This window comes from Chiloscyllium plagiosum, unplaced genomic scaffold (assembly GCF_037043375.1).
Source record: "Chiloscyllium plagiosum isolate Xiang-an unplaced genomic scaffold, Cpla_swu_hap1 HiC_scaffold_50, whole genome shotgun sequence".
NCBI lineage: Eukaryota > Metazoa > Chordata > Chondrichthyes > Orectolobiformes > Hemiscylliidae > Chiloscyllium > Chiloscyllium plagiosum.
The window spans coordinates 23,652,269-23,677,202 of NW_028270188.1; the positions used below are offsets into that span (position 1 = coordinate 23,652,269).

The following is a 24,934-nucleotide window of genomic DNA, read 5'->3' on the forward strand; positions in this document are numbered from 1 at the left end:
GAGATAGTACAGGAAGGGGAGGGAGGTGTCTGAGATGATCCATGCGAACCTGAGGTCGAGTGGAATGCGTTTGTGAAGTTGATTAACTGTTCAACCACCTCACGTTACGTGGGGCTTATACAGTCATCGATGTAGTGAAGGAAAAGGTGAGGAATGATGCCGGTGCAGCCGCGGAAGATTCCCCAAAACATTTTGTACCCAACATTCTATAACTGACATTCCGCGGAACATTCTGTACCCAACATTCATTGTCCGACATTCCCCAGAATGTTATATCCCAGACAATACCTGTGAACGGCCGACGTCAGTGAATTGTATAAGCGATTTGATCCCGAAGAAATAGATTCCGTTCGCGGGAGGTGGTGCCACTGTTCCGAAGTCCACTCAGGTAGTTAAAGAGACGAATGCATTTTCCCTGAATTTACATTTTTTTCACGACACAGGATAGACCACAATTGGGGAAAAAATATAGAAATTTCCAAACACTGTTTTTCTACAAGGAACTGGGAGATAATCCTTCAGGAGAGCAACTTTTCACGATCCGTATTAGGAAATGGGAAGAAGTGGCCTGTGTCTGCTCTCGAATGATCGAGTGTGTGTGAATGTTCTGAAAAACCATCTGTTCTTATAGATATGTCCCTCTGTGTTGGAGAGGAATGGATTATTGTGTTTTATGACATTTTGTTCAGTAAGTCAGACCTTCTCATTGATTACTTGAGCTCCAATTATTTTATTAAATCTCTGAATACAATGACATACTTGAAAATCTCACTGGGTCCTCAATCAAACTGGTCACTTTACCTCAAGGCTGACGTGTATGATGTTCCTTTTCCTTCCTTACAGTTAACGTAATGACGATCTGCGTCCTGCTTTATAAAGATTGTGGATTGTCGCCATGTGTTAGACGTTACCTGGAGGCTATTGCAGTGGCGGATCTACTGGTCATAATCCTCGACCTGATACTGAGACACAGTCCCATTGTTTATAGGGAAGAGTTTTATTTCCTGAGGCGCTCCGTCCCCGTGTGTAATATCCACGCTGTTCTGCTTTATTCAGCCACTGACTGCTCTGTCTGGTTCACCGTCACTTTCACCTTTGATCGGTGTGAAGCCATTTGTTGCCAGAAGCTGAAAAGTAAATATTGCAATGAGAAAACAGCAGCTGTCGTTCTGGGAACAGTGACTGTGCTAAGATGTTTAAATAACATTTTCTGGTATTTTATGGTCACAAGTCGATATATGCTGGGAAACACCCCCTTTTTCTGTGGTATCACATACGCTGTTCGATGCTCCCGTGTCTGGGCCGCAATCGAATTCCTCCATCACATTCCGACTCCGACTCTCCCATTTGTCCTGATTCTTCTACTCAACGTTTTCACTGTCAGACACATTTTAGTGACCAGCAGGGTCCGCAGAAGTCTCCGCGCTCACATCAATGGAGACGCTCAATCTGACACAGAAATGAGAAACCGAAAAAAATCCATCATTTTAATGTTTGCGATCTCGGCCAATTTAATCCTGTTATGATCAACGTTAATTGTGTTTTCTATATCGAAACGCATATGGGATATTGGGCATGGGTCTGTGTATCTAGATTACTTTGTGCGCGAACTGGGATTCATGCTGCAGCTCCTCAGTTGCTGCACAAACAGTATTATTTATGTGGTGACCCAGACTAAGTTCAGACAGCAGCTGGTGAATATACTGAAATATCCCTTTACCCAAATTCATCAATTAATAAAGTACACACATCAATCAATCCACCCAGGATTTTCTCATTTCAATTCAATGTTTCAGCGATGAAGCAGTCAGTCCCTTTGGTAACGGACTGAGGATAGCGCTGGTTTGTCCAACCTTATCCCATCGGAGTGTTATAGGGACACATTTCAATGTACCTCGCAACTCAGGGGCCAGTGACAAAAGGCACCATCCCATTCACTGTATCAATATCTTCCAATTGTTAAAAATAAAAATGTTCATTAAAAAATGCCACACAGCAGAGTGAACAAATATTGTTTGTCTTTGTGTTGAAGGAGATGAGCTGGAGAGACCAACTCAGCCCCAAGTCCGGGATTTCAAAGAAGGGCTGGGCACCGGGCCCAGAGGTCAGGAGTTGGGTTTAATTCCCTCTGTCCTTGCTTTCACCACAGGATTTCACTACTCCAAATTGTGCGGGGGAGTGAACGTGACGATGGGGCAGTGTGTGGGTGACTGTGTGTGACAGTGTGGCACAGTGGAGGAATGTCATGGCAGTGAGCATGAGTGTGGGGGAGAATGCGGGGGCATGAGCGTGACATTTGGAGAGTGTGGAGGGTAGTGAGAGCGACAGTGATTGAGGGAATGGGCGGGTGACAGTAACAGTAGGGTTTATTCAGCGGAGTGTCCATGATGGTGAGGGTTTGTGTGGGGCTCTGAGATTGACGGTGGAGGAGTATGTGTGACTGTGGGGAAGTGTGCGGTGGAGTGAGCATGACGGTAGTTCAGTTTGCATGGAGTGAGCAAGATTGCGGGGGAGTCTGCAGGACAGTGAGCATGAAAAAGAAGGACTGTGCGCTGCAGAGAGCGTCAGGAGGGTTAAGTGAGCAGGACAGTGAGTGTGACAGTGAGGGAGATTGCAGGGGAGTTAGCATTAAGTGGTGGAGTAGTGCAGTGGAGTGAGCCTGATGATGGGGTGGTGTGCAGTGTAGTTAGCCTGACAATGGGAAGTGTGCAGCGGAGTTAATGAGATAGTAGGGGAGTATGCAGAGGATTAAGCGTGAAAATGGAGGGAGTGAACGCGAAAGTGAACATAATGGTGAGGTGTGTGTGGGTGAGTCAACATGATGATGGGAAGTGTGTGGAGTTGTCCCTCGATTGTAGGCACTGTGCGGTGGAGTGAGTGTAACAGTGGTGTGAGCATGATGATGGGAACTGTGCGAGAGTGAATTCATGGTAGGGGACTGTGCAGGGGTGTCAGCAAAACGGTGGCAGTGTGAAAAGCAGTCAGTCTGACGGCGAGGAGCGTGTGGGGTAGTGATTGTAACATTAGTGTGATGTGGGAGAGTGAGAACGGCAGCGTGGGAATGTGTGGAAGCATGAGTATGACAGTGAGAGTTTGCAAGGGAGTGAGCGTGTCGCTGGGGGCATGTGTGGGGGATGAGGACGAATTTGGAGATGTGTGTGCGAGAGTGAATGTGACAGTGGGGTGATACGTGGGGACTGAGAATGATGTTCGTGCGGGCAGGCGTGCTATTATGATAGTGGGAGTGCGTGCAGGGGGGTGAGTGTGACAAGCGGGAGTGTGTGAGTGTCTGAATGTGACAGTGGGAGAGTGTGTGAGGGAGTGAACGTGATGGTGAAGGAGTGTGTGGACGTGTGAGCGTGACAGTGGGAGAGTGTGTGGTGTGAGCATGATAGTGAGTTGGTTGTGGGAAAGTGAGTGTGGTGGTGGGGAGAGTGCGGCCAGTGAGCATGTCGTTTCAATCGTGTGAAGCAGACGTGAGCAGGAGTCTGGAGGAGTGTGCAGGAGAATGAGTGTGACAGTGGGGTGGAGAGCAGCAGAGTGAACCGGATGTTGGTTGGTGTGCGAGAGAGTACTGGTGCGAATTGGGGAGTGTGCAGGAGATGTGTGTGACGGTGGAGGAGTGTGCAGGAGATGTGTGTGACGGTGGGGGTGAGTGCAGTGGAGTGATTGTGACGGTGGGTTCGTATGTCGGGGAGTGAGTGTTTTGGTGCCCGAGTTTGTGAGCAGGTGACACTTACCGTGGGTATTTGTGGATGCAAGTGAGTGCAATATTGAGCGAGTGGGTGAGACAGTGAGCGTGACCGTGGGGAAATGTGCATGGGAGTAAGTATTACATTCTGGGAGTGCCTAGGAGAGTGGGCGTGATGGTGGGCTTCTGTGGGTGGGAGACATTGTGACAGTGAGTTGATGTGCGGGCAGTGAGCACGATGATGGGGAGGGTGGGGATTTAATGTGACAGTCTGGTCGTGCGCAGCGGAGTGAGTTCAGTGGTGTGTGTGACACTGAGGGACTGAGCAGCGAGTGAGATTGACGGTGGGGACGTGTGAGGGGAGTACATTTGTCAGTGTGGAGCGTTCAGGGGTGGGGGCATTACGGTGGGGGCATGTGCCAGGTACTGATCATGATGGTGTGAGAGCGTTCGAGGAGGTGTGTGTGACAGTGGGAGAGTGTGCAGGGAAGTCAGTCCGACATTGGGGGAGTGTGCGGCGGAACGAGAGTAACGGTGGGTATGTATATGATGGTGGGGAAGTGTGCAGAGTGTGAGAGTGACAGTGGTGGAGTGTGAAGGTGAGTGAGCATGAGTTTGAGGAAGTGATTGGTGGTATGAGATTGTCTGTGGTGAAGTGTGTGTGGGCTTGAGTGCAACACTGTCGGAGCGTGTTAGGGAGTGGGTGTGATGGAGGTGTGGATACGGGTGAGTGAGCATGAAGGTGGGGGAGTGTGATGGGTGAGTGTGTGGGTTTCTAGTGTGAGTGGGTGAGTGGGGTTGGTGCAGGGGACCAAACGAAATGGGGCAGGGAAGGTTTCATGACAGTGGGAGAGTATGCAGTCCTGTGAGCATGGCAAAGTAGTGAGAATGATGGTGGGGGATTGCGCGTGGTAATGAGTGTGACAGTGGGGAAAGGTGTGCGGGAGTGAGCGTGCTGGTGTGGGAGTATGCACGCGACTGAGCACGAGAGTGGGGGAGTGTGAGCGTGACATTCAGTGAGTATGTTAGGGAGTCAGTGTGATGGTTGTGGAGTGTCCAGGGGTTTATTGTGACAGTGGGCGAGTGCGCTGCGAGTGAGTCTGAGAGTGGGGAAGCGTGAGGGGGAGTTACTGAGACTATGTGGGAGTATGCGTGCAAATGTTAGTTAGAGTTGGGGAGAGTGTCGTGGAATGGGTGTGTCATTGGGCGAGTATCTAAGCAAGTGAACGTTACGGTGGGTCAGTGGACTCGGGAGTGAATACGACGTTGATGTCTAATGTGGGCGAACGAGTGCAACAGTTAGAGTAAGTGCCCGGTGGAGTGGCGTGATGGTGGGTGTGCATGAGAGGAAGTATGACGGTGGGGAATTGAGCAGGGTAGTGAGTGAGATGGTGGGCGAGCATGCAGGGGAATGAGGGTGATTGTTGGGGATTGTGCAGGGGAATGAGGGTGACAGTTGTGCCGAGGAGGTAGTATGACGGTGGGAAAGGGTTTGGGTGATTGAACATGACGGTGGGGGAATGCGAGTTGAGTGTGTGAGGTAGTGGGCGAGAGTGCGAAGGGGTGAGCACGACTGTGATGAAATGACAGGAGAATTGAGACTGCCAGTAGTGGGCAGTGTGAAGAGGAAGTGTAATAATGGGGGAGTGTAAAGGGGATCAAGAGTAATGGTGGTGAGCATATTTGGGAGTATGAGCGATCGTGGGGTACTGTGATGGGGACTGAGTGTGAGGCTAAGGGTGTCCGCAGAAGAGTGAGTGTCAAAGTGGGCGAGTATGCGGGGAGTGGGGCTGATATACTGGGACTGTGCAAGGGAGACAGTATAATAGTGGGCGAGTGTATGGGGGCTGAGAGTGATGACTGGGCATTGTGCATGGTAGTGACAGTGACTATGGGGTATCGTGTATCGGACTGAGTATGACGGTGATGAGTGTGAGGGATGTTGTGCATGAGAGACTGCGGATGACGGTCTGATGGTGGGGGATAAGCACGGGAGTGAGCATAGTGGTGGGAGGTTGTGCAGGGGACATACCATGATGGTGGCAGAGTGTGTGAGGAAGTGAGATTGACGGTAGTGCAATCCGCAGGTAGTGACAGTGATGGTGGCAGAATGAGTTGGCAAGCGAGAGTGAGGGTGGGGAATGCAGGAGAGTGGAAGTAACAGTGGGGTTGAGTACGGGGGATGTAAGTTGACGATGCGTACTGTGTCAACGTGAGTGTGGTGGTGCAGAGTGAGCAGGGGAATGAGTGTGATTGTGTGGGACTGTGCGCGAGAGTGCGTTTGACAGTAGTGGTGTGCCTCGGGGATTGGGTGCTGCGGTGAGGAGCGTGTTGAGGAGTGACTGCCACATTGGGGTAATATACAGGTTTGTGAGAGTGACAGTTTGATGCAGGGCAGTAGGGGTGACAGTGGGTTAGTGGGATGTTGTGTGAGTATGATGGTGGGGCAGTGTGTGGGGGAGTGACTTTCACTGTGGGAAACTGTGTACCGGTAATGTGTGATGGTGAGTGTTTGTGTCGGGAGTGAGTGTAGTGATGGGTAGTGTGCAGGGGAGTGAGTGCGATGGTCGGGGAGTGTGCGTGAGAGTGGGTGGAATGGAAGAGATGTGTCTGGGTTGTTGAGTGTCCCAATGGGGGAGCATGTTGAGGAGTGAGTGTTACATTGGGGTAGTGTACCGGTTTGCGAGAGTGACAGTATAATGCAGGGCAGTGGAGGTGATGGTGGGTGAGTGTGGGGATGAGCGGGTATGATGGTGGGCAGTGTGCGGGGGAGTGAGGTTCACTGTGGCAAACTGTGCGGCGGTAGTGAGTGTGATCGTGGGTGTGTGTATGTGGGAGTGAGAATAACAGTGGGGGAGTGAACATGAAGTTGGTGAATTGAGAGGCGGTGTGAACATAACGGTGGGGAGTGACTGCCACAGCGGGGGCTATGCGGGGGACTGGGCGTGATGGTGGGTAGTGAGCAGGAGATTGAGCATGTGTTTGAGGAAGTGAGTAGCAGTGTGAACGTGACAGTGGGGGAGTGCGTGTGGAAGTGAGTGTGACAGTGGGGGAGTGTGTGGGGTTGTGAGCATGATGGTAATGGAGTCAGTGGGGGATTGAGAGTGATGGTGACGAGTTTGTGGGTTAGTAAGCGTGATTGGGTGCACTGGGGGAATGTGTTGGGGAGTGTCCGTGACGCTGGAGTGTGTGTGGTGAAGAGGGAATGATTGTACGGGAACGTTCGTTGGAGTGAGCGAGACGATGGACAATGCAGATGGGGCGTCGGTGTGATGTTTGGTCGCGTGCGGGATTTAGAGGATGAGGGTGGAGTAGTATGCGGGATTGTGAGCCGTGACGGTAACAGAGTGTGCAGTGGACAGTTGGTGACGTTAGACGAGAGCCTGTGGAAATGAAGCTGACAGTGGGGGAGTGAGCAAGGGAGTGAGAGTAATTTGGGGGGATTGTGCTGGCGAGAGAGCGTGACAGTGGCAGAGTGTATGGGCAAGTGAAAGTGATAGTGGGGGTGTGCGTGGGGGAGTGACAGTGGCGGTAGTGGACCGTGTGGTGGAACTGAGCATGACGGTGGCGAAGTATCTGGTGGAGTAACCGTGAGAGTTGGGGAGTGTGCATGGGAGTGAGAGTGACAGTGGGGAAGTGTGCAGGAGAGGTGAGAGTGACGTTGGGGGAGAGCGTGCAGGGCAGTGAGAGTGACAGAGACGTGGTGTGCGGGCACGTGAGCAAAATGGTAAGTATTTGTGCAGGGGAGTCAGCGCCATGGTGGCAGAGTCTATGGCACATTGAGTATGCCTGTGGCGGGGTTTGCAGGGCAGTGAGTGTGCCAATGGTTTGGTATGTTAGAGAGTGAGCATGATGGTGTAAAAGAGAAGGGGGAAAGTGAGTGTGACAGTTGGGGAATGTATGGGGAGTGAAGGTAATGGTAGGGGAATATGAAGGGGAGTAAATGTGACAGAGAGGACTGTGCAGAGGTGTGTGCGTGTGCGTGTGTGATGACGGGCTGCGTGTGGGAGAGTGAATGTGACAGTGTCGCAGTGTGTGGGCGAGTGAGCATGACAGAAGGGAATACTACACAGGAGTAAGAAAAATGGTGAGGGATGTGCGGGTAAGAGAACATGACAGAGGGGTGTGTGCGGAGTACTGAGAGTGACGATGGGGGTATGAGTGGGCGACTGAGAGTGATAGTGCGGGAGGGCGCGGGGCAAGTGAGTACGAAAGTGGGAGAGTGTATGGAGGAAGGAGTGTCATGTTGGAGAGTGTGTGGGGGACTGAGTATGATGGTGGCAGAGAGCACGGGGTTGTGAGATTGACAGTGTGGAGAGTACGGGGAAGTGAGTGTGACTATGAGGGATAGTGTAGTGAGCAGGTTTCAGTGCAGATGTGTGTGTGGGAGAGTGAGGATGATGGTGGTGAAGTCGGCTGGATAGTGAGAGTGACGGTCAGGGAGTGTGTGGGGTAGTAAGAGTGATGTTGTAGGAGAGCGTACGGAAAGCACGTGTGATAGTCGGCGAGTGCGTGTGGGGGTGAGCGTGACGGTGGGGAAGAATGCGGAGCAGAAAAGGTGACGGTGGGGGAGTGAGCGGGTGAGTGAGAGAGCCAAAGGGGATTGTGTTAAGGAGTGAGAGAGATGGTAGATGAGTGAATTGGGGTTTAAGCGTGACAGTTGGGGATTGGGCTGGGGAGTGAACGCGACAGTGGGTGAGTGTGCGTGGATGTGAGAGTGGTGGTCGGGTATTTGTGGGATAAGAGGGTGCGAAGGTGGGGGAATGTGCGGGGGGGAGAGTGTCATGATGGGGGAGTGTGTGGGGAGTGCACATGATTATGAGATTTCGTGTGGGAGAGTGAATGTAGCAGCTGTGGAGTGTGTGGGGAGTGAGAGTGATAGTGGGAGATTGTGAAGGGGAGTGAGCGGAACAGAGGAGGAGTGTGCAGAGGAGTGCACATTACGGTGGGTGTGTGCGTGGGAGAGTAAGCATGATGGTGTGAGTGGGTGCGGGAGAGTGAGTGTGACAGTTGTGGAGCATGCGGGAAAAGCGAGTGCGACGGGGGGGGACAATGTGGAGGCATGAGGTTGACAGTGATGCTGTGTGTGGTGGAGCGACAGTGACAGTGGCGATGTCGGCAGTGGAGGGGGAGTGATATTGGGGTTGTGTGTAGGGCAGTGAATGTGACAGAGGTTTGGTCTGTTGGGTGTGAGGATAATGGTGTGAGTGTGTGCAGGAGAGTGTGCATGATGGTGCATGAGTATGTGGCGGAGTGAGCAGGATCGGGAGAAATGTGTGGGGGTGTAAGTGTAACACTGCGGGAGTGTGAAAGTCAGTGAGTGTGGCAGTAGTTTGGTACGTGGAGAGTGAGAATGATGGTGTGAGTGTCTGCAGCAGAGTGAGTGTGACGGTGGCCAGTGTGCAGGAAGGTGAGCGTTTCAGAGGTGCAGAGTGCGGGGGAGTGAATGTGTCGGTGGGAGCGAGGTGGAGGAAAAAGTGGGACCGTGGGGGAGTGTGTTCGTCAGTGAGGGTGCAGGTGGTGGACTGTCTGTGGAGTGAATGCAATAGGGGGGAAGTGTGTCGGGGTGTGAGAGTGACGGTAGGGCAGAGTACACAGGGGTGTGAGTGATGGCTGTTGGAGTTTGCAGAGAGTAGACATGACAGTGGGGAAGTGGGCAAGTGTCCAGGGGAGTGAGCTCGCTTGTAGGTGGTGTCGGGGCAATGACCATAATGGTGTGGAGAGAGTGTGACAGTGGGGGATTGTCTGTGGTGGTGAGCGAGATGGTGGAATAGTGTGCCGTGGAGTGATATTGAGGGGAGTGGGCAGAAGAGCCAACATGACACAAAAGGATTGTGTGGAGGAGAATGCCTGTCTCTGGGGGAGTGTGCGGGTGAGTCAATGTGACAATGTGGCAGTGTATGGTGAAGGGAGCGGGCTAATGTTTGAGAGTGCAGAAGACTGAAGGTGATGCTCGTGGATGATGGCTGGGCGACACCGTGACAGAGGAGGTGTGTGCGCGACAGTGGGGGCGTGTGCGGGAGAGTTAGTGTGGCATATGCAGGGAAGTAAGCATGACAGAGGACAAGAGTGCTGTGGAGTGAGCGTGGCGGTGGATAAGTGCGTGGAGAAAGTGAATGTCATGCTGAGAGAGTCTGTGGGTGAATGAGCACGTCAGAGTCAGTGCGTGAGGCAATGAGATTCACGGTGGGGGACAGTGGAGGTCGGTGTACGTGACAGTGGGCGAGTGTGCAAGGAAGTGAGAGTGGCGTTGGGGCTGTGTGCAGCGCAGTAATTACGAGGGTGGGTGAGAATGTAGGGAAGTGAGCTTGATGGTGGCAACATGTGCGGTGCAGTGGGCATGACGGGGGGGTGAATGTGGGGGAGTGAGTGTGACATTGGGGGTGTCTGCAGGGCACTTAGTGTGACAGTGGTTTTATGTGGGAGAGTGAGAATGATGGTGTGAGTGTATGCCGGAGATTGATCCTGACATTTGGGAAGTTTGCAGGTGAGTGAGCGAGAGCGGGCCACGTGCAGAGAAGTCAGCGTTGTAGACGGGGATGTGCGGGGGAGTGTGCATAATCGTGTGTGTTTTCGCAGGAGAGTGAGTGTCACATTGGTCAGTGTGTTGCGCAGTGAATGTGACAGAGGTGGTGAGAATACGGGAGTAAGGGTGACAGTCTGAGGTATGCAGAGGTGAACAATTAACAGAAAGGAGATGTGTGGATGAGAGGTTCTGACCCTGTGGGAGTGTTTTGGGGAGTGAGCATGTCAGTAGGAGAGTGAGCGGGGGAGTGATTGTGACGGTGGGGCAGTATGCCGTGCTTGAGCTTGATGGTGCAGGAGTGAGTGGGTAGTGACCGTAACGGTTGGGGAGTCAGCAGTGAAGCGAGGGTGACGGTGGGGCAGCGTCCAGAGGTGTGTGGATGACGATGTTGGAGTTTGAAGGGAGAGCTCGTGACCTTGAGGAGTGTTTGATTGAGAGAGTGAGAGAGTCAGAGATTGCGATGGTGGCAGAGCGTGCGGGTGAGTAGTTTTTACAGTGAGGAAGTGTCCCGTCGAGTGAGCGTGAAATTAGGGTAGCTTGTAAGGTGGTGACTGTGATGGTGAGTATTTTGGTTCCAGGGGAGTGAGCATGCCAGCGTGGGAGTGAGTGTGACAGTGGATAACTTTGCAGGGAATACCTGCGCCGGTGGGGAAGTGTGTGGAGGAATGAGTGTGAGGTTGCTGGTGTGTACGGGCAGCGAGCCTGACTGAGGAGCAGGGTGCAGGTGAGAGATTCTAATTTCTGGAACAGTGAGTGTGACGGCGGGAGTGTCTGGAGAAGTGAGGCTGACACTGGAATAGTGTACAGGGGAGTGAGCGTGATGGTCCGACAGTGTGCACTGTTTGAGGACAGTGAGCGTGACAGTACTGTAATCTGTGTGAGAGGGTGCCTGATGGTGGGGAATGTGTGACAGAGTATGCGTGATGTTGGGGGTCTCTGTGGAGGAGTGAGAGTGATGGCAGGTGAGTTTGCAGGGACGTGAGCCTGATAGTGGACAATGAGCGGGGAGCGAGTGTGACATTGGAAGATTGTGTGAAGAAGGGAATTGACAGGGAAGAGTGTACGGGGGAGTGAGCAAAACAGCAGAGGAATCTATGGGGCAGTTAGCCTGACGGTGCAGAGAATGCAGTGGAGTGAGCGTGATGGTACGGAGTGATGATTGTGATTGTGGGACTGTGTGCTTGAGAGCAACCATAACATTCGTGTATTGAACGGTGGAGGAGGTTGAAGTTGGAGGAATGGGTGAGGCAGTGAGCCTGGTGGTGGTCTAGTGTGCACGGGAGTGAGGGTGTTTGTGGTCTTGAGTGCAGGGACTGAGCATGACGTTATGCGAATGTGGGGGGAATGAGCATGACAGCGAGGTACTGTCTGGGAAGAGAACATGGCAGTGGAGATTTTGTGGAGGAGTGAGTGTGACAGTGGTGCTATGTGTTGGGAATGAGCGCGACGGTGGGCTATTATGGAGGAGTGAGAATGACAATGGTGCAGTGCGTGGGGTAGTGAAGCTGACGGTGGGGAATGTGTGACGGAGACTGTGTGATGTTGGGGGACTCGGCAGAGGAGTGGGAGTGACCGGAGGTGTGTTTGCAGGGGTATGAGCATGGCTGTGTAGTAGCCTGCGGGGATTTGCGCATGATGGTGGAGTAGCGTGTGGGGGAGTGAGTGCGATGGTTGTTGTGTGCGGGGGAGTGCGTGAGGTAGTGGGGGAGTGCCTGTACCATTGGACAATTGTGCATTGGAGTGAATGTAGTAGTTGGGGGGGTGTGTGAGCGAGAGAACGTGACAATGTTGGACTCTAGTGTGGAGAGAGCACGATGGAGGGGTAGTGTGCGAAGGAGGAGGAATGACGGTGGTTGAGTATGCTTTGGAGTGAGTATGCCGGTGTAGGTATGTGTGGGGGAATGAGCATGATGGTGGGGTGAGAGCAGGGGAGTACGAGTGACGGTGGGGGAGTGTGCAGAAGTTGAATGTGTCAGTAGTGGAATATGTGGAAGAGTGAGCACAACATGGGTTGATTTCACGGCCAGTGTGAGTAACGGCGGGGGAGTGAGGTGTGGAGTAAGTGTGTCGGGATAAGTGTGCTGGGGAGTCAGAGTGACGGTGGGGAATAGTGAAGGGGATTCTGGATTAGTGATGCTGGAAAAGCACAGCAGTTCAGGCAGCATCCGATGAGCAGTAAAATCGACGTTTTGGGCAAAAGCCCTTCATCAGGAATACAGATCCACCGTCACGTTTACACAGCCCCAAATCCATGACCATCACATTCAATCTCTTGCCCACTCCCACATTGTCAGGCAAACTTCCGTATACTCTCCCACACCACCTCGCACTCTCCCCAACACTATACCGCACCGTAATGTCCCCTTGCCCGCACTCTCCTTCACCATCTGACTCAAACACTTGTGCAATCCCGCTCTGTCACGCTCAACTCACTCCTCTATCCACTTCTCTGTATTCCAGATGAAGGGCTTTTGCCCGAAACGTCGGTTTTACTGCTCCTCGAATGCTGCCTGAACTGCTGTGCTTTTTATGCACCACTAATCCAGAATCTGGTTTCCAGCATCTGCAGTCATTGTTTTTGACCCAATAATGTAGGGGAGTCAGCATGTTAGTTGGCGTGTGTACAGCGAAGTGAGCGTGTCACTGGGAGAGTGACTGTGATAAATGTCCATTTTGGGCGGGAAGGAGTGTTCGGATGGGGGAGTGTGCGTGTTGGTGGCGGAATGTGCGAGGGTAACTGTGGGGAAAAGTGTGGGGGACTGACCGTGATGGTGGGGAATGTGCAGGTGAGTGATCATGGCATTTTAGGAGAGTGCACGGAAGACAGCGTGATAAAAGGGGATTGTGTCAGGGTTGTGAGGGTGATGATGGGGGAGTCTGCGGGAGTGTAAAGGTAGCGATGGGAGAGTGTCTGGGAGAGTGATTATGACGGTGTGGGAGTTTGTGGGAAGTGAGCACGATGGTGGAGGTTTGTGCAGTTGAGTGAGAATGATGGTGGCGGACTGTGTGTCTCAGTGGAGTGGTGTGAGCGTGACTGTAGCCCAGTGAGCGATAGAGTGACTGTAACAGTAAAGAGTGGACAGGGGAACGAGCGTGATTGTTGTGGTGTATGACGGGGAGTGAGCGTGATGGCAGGGAAGTGTGCAGAGGAATAAGTGTAATGATGTGCATGACGGTGGGGGACTGAGTGTGAGCTACCGAGGAAACGTGACAGTATTGGAGTGTGCCAAGGAGTGACAGCGACGGTGAGAAAATGTGCCGAGGAGTGAGAGTGATGATGGTGGTATGTACGCAGGAGTGTGGGCGATTTGGATGGTGTGCATGGGTGTGTGTGTGTGCTGGAGTAATTCTGGTAATGGTGTGTATGTGAGAGATATGTGAATGTGATGTTCGCGGTGTGTGCAGGAAATTGAGCACGACGACGGTAGGGGAATGATTGGATGAGTGAGTATGATGATGGGGTTGTTCGGGATAGTGGACATTTCAGTGGGTGTGTGTGCGGAGGAAGTCGGCGTGAAGATGACTTCACGGGACAGTGATCTAGATGTTGGTGGTACATGTGGGAGTATCGTCATGACGTGGGTGGGCATATGGGGGAGTGTTAATGACGGTGGCGAGTGTACAGTGATCGTGACAGTGGGGTTTTGTGCAGGAGAGTGAGCGTGCTGGTAGGGGAATATTCTTAACATTAAGGATGGCAGTGAGGGAGTCAGGGTAACAGTGCCCTTGACTTTGGAGGATTTTGTGCAGCGTGACTATGATGAAAGGGGAGTTGCACAGCGGAATGAGCATGACAGTGTCAGAGTGTGAGGGGTAGTGTGTATGATGGTGAGGGTCTGTAGCTTGCAGTGAGTGTGAGGGCAGGCGAGTGAGTATAACAGTGGACCATTGTGCAAGGGAGAGAGCACAACAGTGGGAGATTTTCCGGGGAGTGAGCATGATGTTGTGAGATGCTGGGGGAGTATGCGTGGCAGTCCTGGTGTGTGCTGTGGAGTGTGTGTGAAGGTTGTGCAGTATGCAAGTATACGTGCGTAATGGTGAGGGTGTGTTAGGAAGTGAGCGAGAAAGTGAGGAAGTGTGTGGTGCAGTGAATATGATGTGGGAGAATGTATGGGGGAGTGAGCTTATCAGTGGCAGTGTAACCGGGGGAGTGAGCGTGATTCTGTGATGAGCGTGGGGGAGTGAGCATGGCGTTTGGAGAGAATACATGAGATTTGGGGTGTGAATCTGATGGTTGTCCCTTGTGCGGTGAAGTGAGCGTGATAGCGGAGCAGTGTACAGGAGAGTGAGCGTTATAGTGGTGGATTGTGCAGGGGGTGAGCATGACATTCAGGGAGAGTTTGTGAAAGTTGCGTGATATTGTCGGATTGTGCTCTGGACCTTGACATTAGGGGAAGTGTGTGGAAGTGTGAGTGCCATCGTTGGGGAATTAGTGGGGGTGAGAGTGTGACAGGGGGAAAGTGTGTAAAGAATTAGTGTGATGGTGGTGGAGTGCGTGTGGGAGCGAGTGTGACATTAAGGGAGGCTGTGGGTGAGTGACTGTGCTGATGGGAGAGTATTTAGAAGAGTCAGTGTGTCGCTGGGAGCGGGTCCATGGGTGTTAGTGTGTTGTTGGAGGAGTCTGTAGCGTAGTGAACATAATGGTGGTGGAACGTGCGGTGGTGTCAGCATGATTGTGGAGGAATTTATGGGGGAATCAGTGTGAGGATGAGGGAGTGGGTTGGGGTGTGAGAATGATGAAGGTGGAGTGTGCAGTGGAATAAGCGTGACCATTTTGGAGTTTGTGTGGAAGTGTGTGTGATGGTGAGGGACTGTGCACGGGAGTGAAAGTGACGGCAGGGAGTTGAGTCTGATGGTGGAACAATGTGCAAGGGAGTGAGCATGATATTGGGGGAGTGTGCAGGGGAGTGAGCGTGACGTTGGGACAGTGTGGAGTGGATTATGCAGGAAGCTGCAGGAGTGTGTCGGGGAGTGTGTGTGACAGAGCAGGGTGTGCGCTGGGGAATGTGTGTGATGGTTGTCCAGGGTGCGGGTGTATGAGCGAGATGGTGAGAGTGTCTATGGGGTAGTGAGAAATGCGGTGGGGGAATGTGTGGTGAGGGTTACATGATGTGGGGGCATATGGGTGGAGTGAGCATAACAGTGACAGTGTACACGTGGTAGAGAGCGAGATTTGGTCTTGTTCGCGCGTGAGTGAGCATGACGGTTGGAGAGTGTGTGTTTGGGTGGGAGTGTGATTACGATGGTGGTCCAGTGTGCAGGGGTGTCAGCGTGAGGGTGGTGGAGTGTATAGGGTTGTGAGCATGATGATAGTCGAGAGCGCAGGGGATGAGCATGATTGGTTGAGTGTGTGGGAGAGTGTGTATGACAATGGGATTTTGCGCTGTGGAGTGTGTGTGACAGTGGGGATGTAAGTGGAAGAGTTAGTGTGATGGTGGTGGAGTGTGCGTGGGGGCGAGTTTGACATTGAGGCAGTGTCCAGGAGTAAGCAAAATGGTAATGGTTCATGTGACCAAGTAAGTGCGATGTTATGGGAGGGTGTTGGGGAGTGAACGTCAAAGTGGGATAGGGTGTGGCAGACCGAGCGTGATGTTGGGGGAGTGTGGATTTTTGAGTATGATGGTGGGGGAGTGCGCAGGAGAGGCAGCACGATGGTGTGGGAGAGTGCGGGCCAATAGGCATGGTAGCGGGGTGTTTGTGGCACAGTGAGCTTGACTGTGGAGGAATGTGCGAGAGAGTGAGCGTGATGGTTGGGGCTTGTGCGCAGAAGTGAGCGTAACAATCGGGGAATGTGCGGATGAGAGAGCATGACCCTGTGGGAATGTACAGCGGAAAGTGTTAGATTGTGGGGGAGCTTGTGTTATTGGTCCTAGATTGCAGTTGACAGCGGGCAAGTGTGCTGGCGAGGGTAACTGTGATGGTGGGATCTGCGTAGTTGAGTCAGCGTGGCGGTGGCGGGGTGTGGACCAGTGTGCATGATATGGTCTGACAAAGCAGGGGAATTAACGTGACGATGGGGGATAAATCAGGGGATGAGTGTATCATTGGGGACTGGACGGGGGAGTGAAGCTGACAGTGGAGGACTGACAGCAATTGTAGTGAATTGTGCGCGTTCGTCAGAATGACGGTGGGGCAGTGTGAGGGGGAGTGAGCGTGATGGTGGGTTATAATGCAGGGGGTTAGCGTAACAATGGGGGAGAGAGCGGAGGAGTGAGCATGATGTGAAGGACTGAAGTTGATGGTGGGCTCCTGTGTCGAGGAGAGAGCATGATGGTTGGGGAATGTGTGTGGGGTGAGTGTGGCGGTGCGGGATAATGCAAGGCAGTTAGTGTAAGAGTGAGGGAGTTGGCAGGGAGTGAGCATGACGGTGTGGGAGTGTGTAGGGGAATGAACGTGATGGTGTGTTGTGCGGCGGAGTGTGCGCGATGATGTTGAGGTGTGCGGGAAATGATTGTGATGGTGAAAGAAAATTCAAGTGAGTTAATGTTACGGTGGGGGAGTGGGAGGGGAGTGAGCATGATGTTAGGAGACTAAAGGTGGGGTCATGAAGATAATGATAGGATCGTGTGCAAGAAAGGGAGTGCAATGGTGAGGAAGTGTGCAGAGAATTGACCGCGATGGTGCAGGCTGCCTGGGGTAGTTTGCGTTATGGTATGGGGATGTGCGGGGGAATGATCGTGATGCAAGTGGTTAATACAGCGAAGTAAGTTTTGATGATGGTTGAGTGGTGGGCGTGAGCTTGCTGGTAGGGGACTGATGGTGAAGTTGGGAGAGTTTGCAGGAGAGTGATTGTGATTGCTGTTGAGTGAGCATGACGCTGCTGGAGTGTGTGGGGAAAGTGAGAGTGAAGATCGGGAGTGTGCGGGTGAGTGAGTGTGACAGTGGGATTATGCAGGGGAGTGACCGTGGTGGTCCTGTCACGTGTAGGAAGTCAGTGTGATGGTCGGAGATGTGCAGGGAGTCACTGCGAAGTGTGGGATCGTGCTGAGCAGTTTGTGGGTTATTGAGGGTGATCGTAAGTGAGCGTCTGGTCGTGTGCATGATCGTGGGGGTGTGTGTGGGGCAGTGACTATGACATGAGGAAAGTATGTGAGTGGAGTGAGAATGAAGGTGAGGCAGATTCGGAAAGTCAGTAAAATGGTAATGGTTCATGCAGCAAAATGCGTGCAACCTAATTGGAGTGTGTTGGGGAGTGAGCGTGATAGTGGACGAGTGCACAGTGGAGTGATCATGATATTGGGATATGTATGTGAGAACAAATAGGACAGTAGGGGTGCATGCTGGGGAGTAAGTATGATGGTAGGTGTGTGTGCAGGGCTTGGACCACCATGCTGTGGAAGTGTCCAGAAGTGTGAGTGACGTTGAGGAAGTGTGTGAGGATATGAGGGTGACGGTGGGACTGTGTGCAGATGATTATGTGGGGCACTCAAGTGTCTGTGCAAAGCGTGTGGTGGTGTGTTCCGGCAGAGCGTGAGAGTGGGAGAGCGTGCGGGGACTGTAAGTGTGATAGTTGAGGAACGTGCAGAGGAGCAAGAGTGCTGATGGAGGAGTATTTGGCTGAGTGAACATTATGGCGGGGGAGTGTGGAAGGTGGGTGTGTTAGTGGACTGGTGTGTGGGGGAGTGAGCGTGATGGTGGAAATATGTGCAGAAGAGTAAGTGCGACGTTTGGACATTATACTGTGCAATGAGTTTGATGGTCGTGGAGTGTGCTGGTGAGTGAGCTTGACAGTGGCGGAGTTTGCGAGCGACAGAGCGTGACAATGTGTTATTTTGCGAGGGATTGAGTATGGGCTGGAGAGTGCGGGAGTGTGAGTGTAAATGTGAAGGAAGCTGCGAGTAGTTGATGTGACATTGGTGTTGTGTGTAGGCGAGTGAGCATGACGGTGTGGGCCTTTGTGGTGCAGCAAGCGTGATGGCGGTGGAGTGTGGGTGACAGTGAGTTAAATGTGAAAGGATGTGCTGAAATGTGTGCAGGGAATGAGTGTGTTGTAGTGGAGTGTGTGCAGTGGTGTTGGACTGTGCTGGAGAGTGGGTGCGATGGTGTGGCAATGTGAGTTAGAGTCAACATGACCTTCATGGAGAGTGCAGTGAAGTAAGCGATTTGAAGGGAGAGGGTGCGTGATGACGGGGTCCTGTCTGGGTGAGTGACTATGATTACATTCGATCCCATGCAGTGTGTAATCAGGCCCTTTTGCCCAACAAGTCCACACAGTCCCTCCGAAGAGTAACCCACCCAGACCCATTTTCCTCTGACTAATGCACCTAACATTATGGGCAATTTCGACTGGCCAATTCACCTGGCCTGCACATGTTTGTGAGGAAACCCACATCGACAATCACTGAAGGCTGGAATCGAACCTGGGTCCCCGGCGCTGTGACGCAGCAATGCTACTCACTGAGCCAGCGTGCCGAATGATGGGGGAAAGTGTTGGGTGAGGGTGACGGTGTGTTTGTGAGGGATGAGTGACTGACGGAGTGACGTGCCCGGGAAATCGAATGTGACAGTGCAGATGTGTGCGGATGAGTGTGCGGATGGAAGTGGTGTGTGTGGGAGAGGTACTGACAGTGGCAGCTAATGCGGGAAGTGAGCATGACGGTGAGGGACTGCGAGTGATTGTGAGGTAGTGTGTGGGGCAATGACTGACAGTGGAGGAGTGTGTGGGAGACTGGGTGTGACTGCAGAGGAGTGTGCGTGGAGATAGCAGGATGGTGGGAGATTCTGCGGGCAGTGAGCGTGACGGGTGAGGTTGCAGCGGAGTGAGCATGCGCTGGACGTGTGTGCAGGCAGTGAGTGCGACAGAAGGGGAGTGTGCGAGTAGTGACAGTGACGGTAGTGGACTGTGCAAGCGTGTGAGCATGCACTGGGGGAGTTTGTAGGATGTGAGTGCAGTGATGCATGCAGGTCTGAGAGCATGATCCTGGGGGAGTGTGTGGGTCGTGAGCATTATGATGACTGTGCGAGATAAGCGGCTGTCCGGCCCCATCTCCGGCACTTTTATTTCCCTTCCCAGGAACAAAGACACGGAGGAGTCTGTCCAAAACTTTTCATTCAACTTTGCAAAGTCGGGTGCTGTTCCTGCAGGTACACACACAAGCATAATAATCTCCACGCATTATATACACGTATATATGGGCTGGGGCTCCTACTGCTGTCTTGACCAATGAGTGCTAGGGTTCCCCACTGTTTTCCTTATTTGGGTTCTGGTGCCTGCGATTATTTTGTTATTCACTTGGCCAATCAGTGCTCGAGCTCCCCGTTCTTTCCTTATATGGATGATGTTGTACAACTGTGGTTAAGGGCGGTCTCTCAACTATCGAGGAAAGCTGTTACAATTGTTTCATTCATAAAAACTTGGGGGAGGTCCGGCAACAGTTTCGACTGTCTGCTTGTGTTTACTATAAGGTAGAAAAGACTAAAATGCAGCTAACCGTTTAAAGATTACACTACCCCCTACATGACGTATTGTGTGTGGAGTGAGTGTGATAGTGCGCTTGTGTGTAGATGCATGAGCAAAACAACAGGGGTGCATGTGGGGCAATGAGCATGGCAGTGCGCTGGTGTACAGGGGTGAGCATGATGGTGAGGGTGTGTGCTGGAGCGTGGGCCTGACGGTGGTGGAGGGTGTGGGACAGAGTAAGTTTGATGGTGATGGATTCTGTGAGACAGTGAACGTGACAGTGGAGGAGTGTGTGGGGGGGAGGGCATGCGGGGGTGAACTGTGCTGGGGTAAGTGTGACGATTGGGGAGTGTGTAGGAAATTGAGCGTGGTGGTGAGGCTGTGTGCGAGCGTGGACTGTGGAGGAGTGTGCGAGGGACTGAACATAATGGTGGCGGAGTGTATGTTTGAGTGAGCATGAGAAAAGGGGAGTGTGCAGGGGAGACTACGATGGTGAAGCAGTGCCTTGAGGAATCTGTGAGATGGTGGGGGAGTATGCATAACGGTGAGGGAGTGACGTTGACGGTAGGGAAGTGTGCGGAGGAGTAAGTGTAATGGTGTGTCAGTGTGCTGTGCGTGAGTGTAATGGCGAGGGAGTGCCTGGGAGTTTGAGTGATGATGGATCACAGTGCGGGGAATTGAGCGTGATGGTAAGAGAGAATGTGGGGTATTGTGTATGACAGTGGGATAGTGAGCAGGGCAAAGAGCTTGACGTTGGGAGAGTGTACGGGGGAGTAAGTGTAATGGTAAGTATGCGTGTGTTGAAGTGAGCATGATGGTGTGAGAATGTCCGGGAATTTGCGTGGTCGTAGCTAACTGTGTGCCAGAGCGAATGTGACCATGGTGGTGTGTATGTTGGGAGAGACTATAATGTTTTGGATGTGTTCTGGAGTGCGTGTGATGGAAGAGAAGTGTCTCGCCATGTGGGTGTGTGCGGCGGGAGTGAATGTGACGATGTGGCATTGTTCAGAGAGCAAGTATCACGTTGGCAAATTGTGCATGGGAGTGTGTATGATGGTGGGGGAGTGTTAGGAACAGTGATCATGATGGTGGGGCACCGTGTGGTGTTCTGAGCAAGTTGGTTCAGGAGTGTGCGGGGGAGTGAGTATGATGGTGCTGTAGTGTGCGCAGTAGAGTGGGTTGGGGACAATGCGTGCAGTGAACATGATCAGGGGAGAGTGCTTGGGGAGTGAGCATGTGGGTGGGTGAACGTGCAGGAGAGTGAACGGGATGGTGGGAGCGAGTGTGGGAGAGTGAGCGTGATGGTGGGGGAGAGTGCACAGTTGTGACCATTACAGTGGGGCAGTATTCAGCAGAGTGACAGTGAGGGTGGGTAGATTGCGAAGAGTGTGCACGACGATGGGGAAAGTTCTGAGGAGAGTGTGTGACAGAGTGGGAATGTATAGGGGAGTGAGAGTGATAGTATGGAACTATGCGGGGAGAGTGAGCATAAACGTGAGGGAATGTGTTGGGAAGAGCTTATTACAGTTTGGGCGTGTGTGGGTGAGTGTCCAGGAGATTAAGCATGACAGTGTGCGTGCGTGAGAGTGGGAGTGAGCGTCACAGTGCTGCGGACAGAGCAGGGTGTGAGCATGATGGCGGGGGAGGGTGACAGTGAGGCGGTGAGTGCGATAGAGACAAGGAGACGTTGACTGAGTGAGTGTGACGGGTTAAGAGTGAAAGTGTGAGTGTGACAGCGTCAAGTTGGCAGTGATGACGTGAATGGGGGGGTCAGGGTGGTGGTGAAGGAGTGAATGTTCGGAGGTCAGGGTGACGGGGATGCAGTGAGGGTGATGGTGTCAGGATGACATTGATGGCGTGAGTGTAAGTATATCAGTGCGACGGTGACAGACTGATTGTGAGGACGTGAGGGTAATAGTGATGGAGTGAGTGTGAGGAGGTTACTGTGATGGTAACGGACGGAGTGAGGGGATCAGGGTGATGGTGACGGCTTGACTGTGAGGACATCAGTGTGACTTAGACTGAGTGAGTGTCAGGAGGTCATGGTGATGGTAACAGAGTGAGTGTGAGGAGGTCAGTGAGACGGTGATGGAGGGAGTGTGAGGAGGTTAGTGTGAAAGTGATGGGGGATTGTGAGGGGGTCAGCATGACAGTCCCAGCATGTGTGTGAGTGTGTTAGTGTGACGGTGAAAGTATGAGTATGACGAGGTGCGGCTGACAGTGAAGGAGTGATTGTGAGGAGGTGGTGAAGAAATTACTGGAGTGAATATGAGGAGGTCAGTGAGTGTGAGGGGGTCAGGTTGACGTTGACAGAGCCCGTCTGAGGGGAAGAGAATGACGGTGGTGGAATAAGGGCGAGTAGGTCAGGATTAAACTGATGGAATGAGTGTGAGGTGTTAAGTTAATGGTGGCGGAGTGAGTGTGAGGATGTCAAGGTGACAGTGACGAAGGGAGTGTGAAACGCTCAGTGTGATGGTGATTAAAAGAGTTTGGGGTGGTCATGGTTGCAGTGGTGTAGTGAATGTGGAGTGGTCGGGCTGATGGTGACAGAGGAGCATGAGGGTGTCAGGGTGACTGTGATGGATTGTGTGATAGGCGTTCAGGGTAATGTGACGGAGTGCGGGGAGATCAGCATCACTGTGATGCAGTGAGTGTGAGGGCGACAGCATGATTGTGAAGGAGTGAATGTAAGTGTGACGATGATGGACTGAGAGTGAGGGGTCAGAATGATGGTGACAGAGGGAAAGTGAGGGCGACAGTGATGGAGTGAGTTAGAGATGTTCAGGATGAATGTGATGAAGTGAGTGTGGTGAGGTCTGCGTCACCTTGACGGAGCGAGTATGAGAAAGACAGGGCGATGGTCATGGAGTGAGCAAGAGGGGGTCAGGATGCGGTGATGAATTGAGTGTGAGGGCGGCAGAGTGATGGTGACAGAGGGAATGTGAGGTTGTCAGGGTGACAGTGATGGAGTGGGTGAGAGGCGTTGAGAATTTACGCGATGGAGTGAGTGTGGGGAGGTCCGTGTAATGGTGATGGAATGAGTGTGAGAGCATCAGAGTGATGGTGATGGAGTGAGTGAGTGAGCGTTAGGATGAACAGGAATAAGTTTAGTGAAGCTGTCAGGGTGCCGGTGACCGAGTGAGTTTGAGGCTGACAGGGTAACAGTGATGATTTATTGTGAACGGGTCAGGGTGATGATGAGTGTGTGAGTGTGTGGGAGTCAGGTTTATGGTGATGGAGTGAGTGTGAGGGAGTTAGGGAGACCATGACAGAGTGAGTGTGTGGGGGTCAGGTTGACAGTAACGGAGTGAGTGTAATGGGTTAGAGTAACGCTCACGGAGTGAGTGTGAGGGTGTCAGCGTGATTGTTATGGAGATAATGTAAGTGTGCCAGGGTGACGATGATGGAGGGAGAATGAGCAGGACAGAGTGATGGTGACTGAGAATGTGAGAGTTAAGAGTGACCCGAAGGAAGCAAGTGTGAGAGGATCAGGGTGACATTGATGGAATGGGTGTGCGGGTGGTCAGGGTGAGACTAACGAAACAGTGTGCGGGGGTCAGTCTGATGGTGAACGAGTGAGCGTTACAGAGTTAACTTGACCGAGACGGAGTGGGTGTGATGTTGTCAGGATTGTGCGTGAATGAGTGTGAGGGGGTCGGGGTGATGGTGATGGAGTGATGGTGAGTGGGTCAGGGTAACTGTTTTGGCGTGAGAGTGAGGGTGTCTGAGTGATGGTCATGGAGTAGTGTAAGGGTGCATGGGTGACAGTGGCGGATTTTTGTGAGCGTGTCGGGGGTGATGCTCAGAGAGGGATTGTTAGGACTGTCAGGGTGATGTTGATTGCGTGCGTGTGAGAAGGTTAGTGTCATGGTGAGGGTGAGAGTGGGAGTTCGGCAGGGTGACGGGATGAGGGGTTCAAGTTGTGGGTGACGGAGTGACTGTGATGGGTTCATGGTGATGGTGACTGCGTGTGATAGGGTTAGGGTAATATTGATGGATTGAGTGTAAGAGGTCAGTTTAATGACTGTGGGGTGGTCAGTTTGACGGTGATGGAGAGAGGTTGAGAGAGTCATGTTTACAGTGCTTTAGTGACTGTGAAGGGGTCAGGCTGATGGTGACAGAGTGAGTGTGAGGACGTGAGGCTGATGGTGACAGACTGAGTGGGAGGAGCTCAGTGTGGTGGTGATGGAGGGAGTGTGAAGGGGACAGGGTGACGGTGATGGAATGACTGTGAAGACGTCAGTGTGACACTGATGGAGTGAATTTGAGGAGGTCAGTATGACGGTGATGGAGGAAGTATGAGGAAGTTTTTGTGACGGTGATGGAGAGAGTATGAGGAGGTCAGTGTGATGGTAATGAGAGCGTGTGAGAGGGTCAGCATGATAGTCACTGACTGAGTGTAAGGGTGTCAGGGTGACGGTGATAGTAAGAGTATGAGGGGGTGCGGTTGACGGTGAAGGTGTTAGTGTGAGGAGGTGATGAAGAAATTGCTGAAGTGAGCATGACGAGCTCAGTGTCATGTTAATACAGTAAGTGTGAGGGGGTCAGGCTGACGTCGACAGAGTCAGTCTGAGGGGTACAGAGTGACGGTGACGGAATAAGTGCGAGTAGGTCAGGGTGAAATTGATCGAGTGAGCGTGAGTGGTCAGGTTAATGGTGAGAGAGTGAGCATGAGAATGTCAGGGTGACAATGATGAAGAGAGTGTGAAACGATCTATGTAATGGTGATGGAAAGAGCTTGAGATGGTCATGATTGCAAATGGTTTTGTGACTGTGAAGGGGTCAGGCTAACGGTGACAGGGGAGTGTGAGGGTTTCAGGGTTACAGTGATGGAGTGTGTGAGAGGCGTCCAGGGTTATTTGATGGACTAACTGTGGGGTTTGCGAATGAGTGAATGTAAGTGCGCCAGTGTGACGGTGATGGAGTGAGATTGAGGGGGTCAGAGTGATGTTGAGAGAGGGAATGTGAGGGTGTCAGGATGACAGTGATGGAGAGTTGACGTCCACACAGTCAGTCCATCACCGTTACAGTGATCCCCTCGCACTCCCTTATCACCACCACACTGATCTCCTCACACTCCTCTGTCACAATCAGCCTCATGTCCTCACACTCAGTCTGTCACCATCAACCTGACCCCTTCACAGTCATTCACGACTGTAATGATGACTCTCTCAAACTCTCTCCATCATTGTCAAACTGACCGTCTCGCACTCTATTCGTCACTCCCAGCCTGACACCCTCACACTCGCTCCATCATCTGAACTACTCACACTAATTCCGTCACTGTCACTATGCGGTATACAGGGTTAACGGTAGG

At 52.4% G+C, this 24,934-nt stretch overlaps 1 pseudogene; it reads left to right on the forward strand.

Moving 5' to 3' along the window:
• The window catches only part of LOC148135256 (uncharacterized), a 90,326-nt pseudogene that overhangs the window by 5,123 nt on the left and 60,269 nt on the right, over positions 1 to 24,934 (forward strand).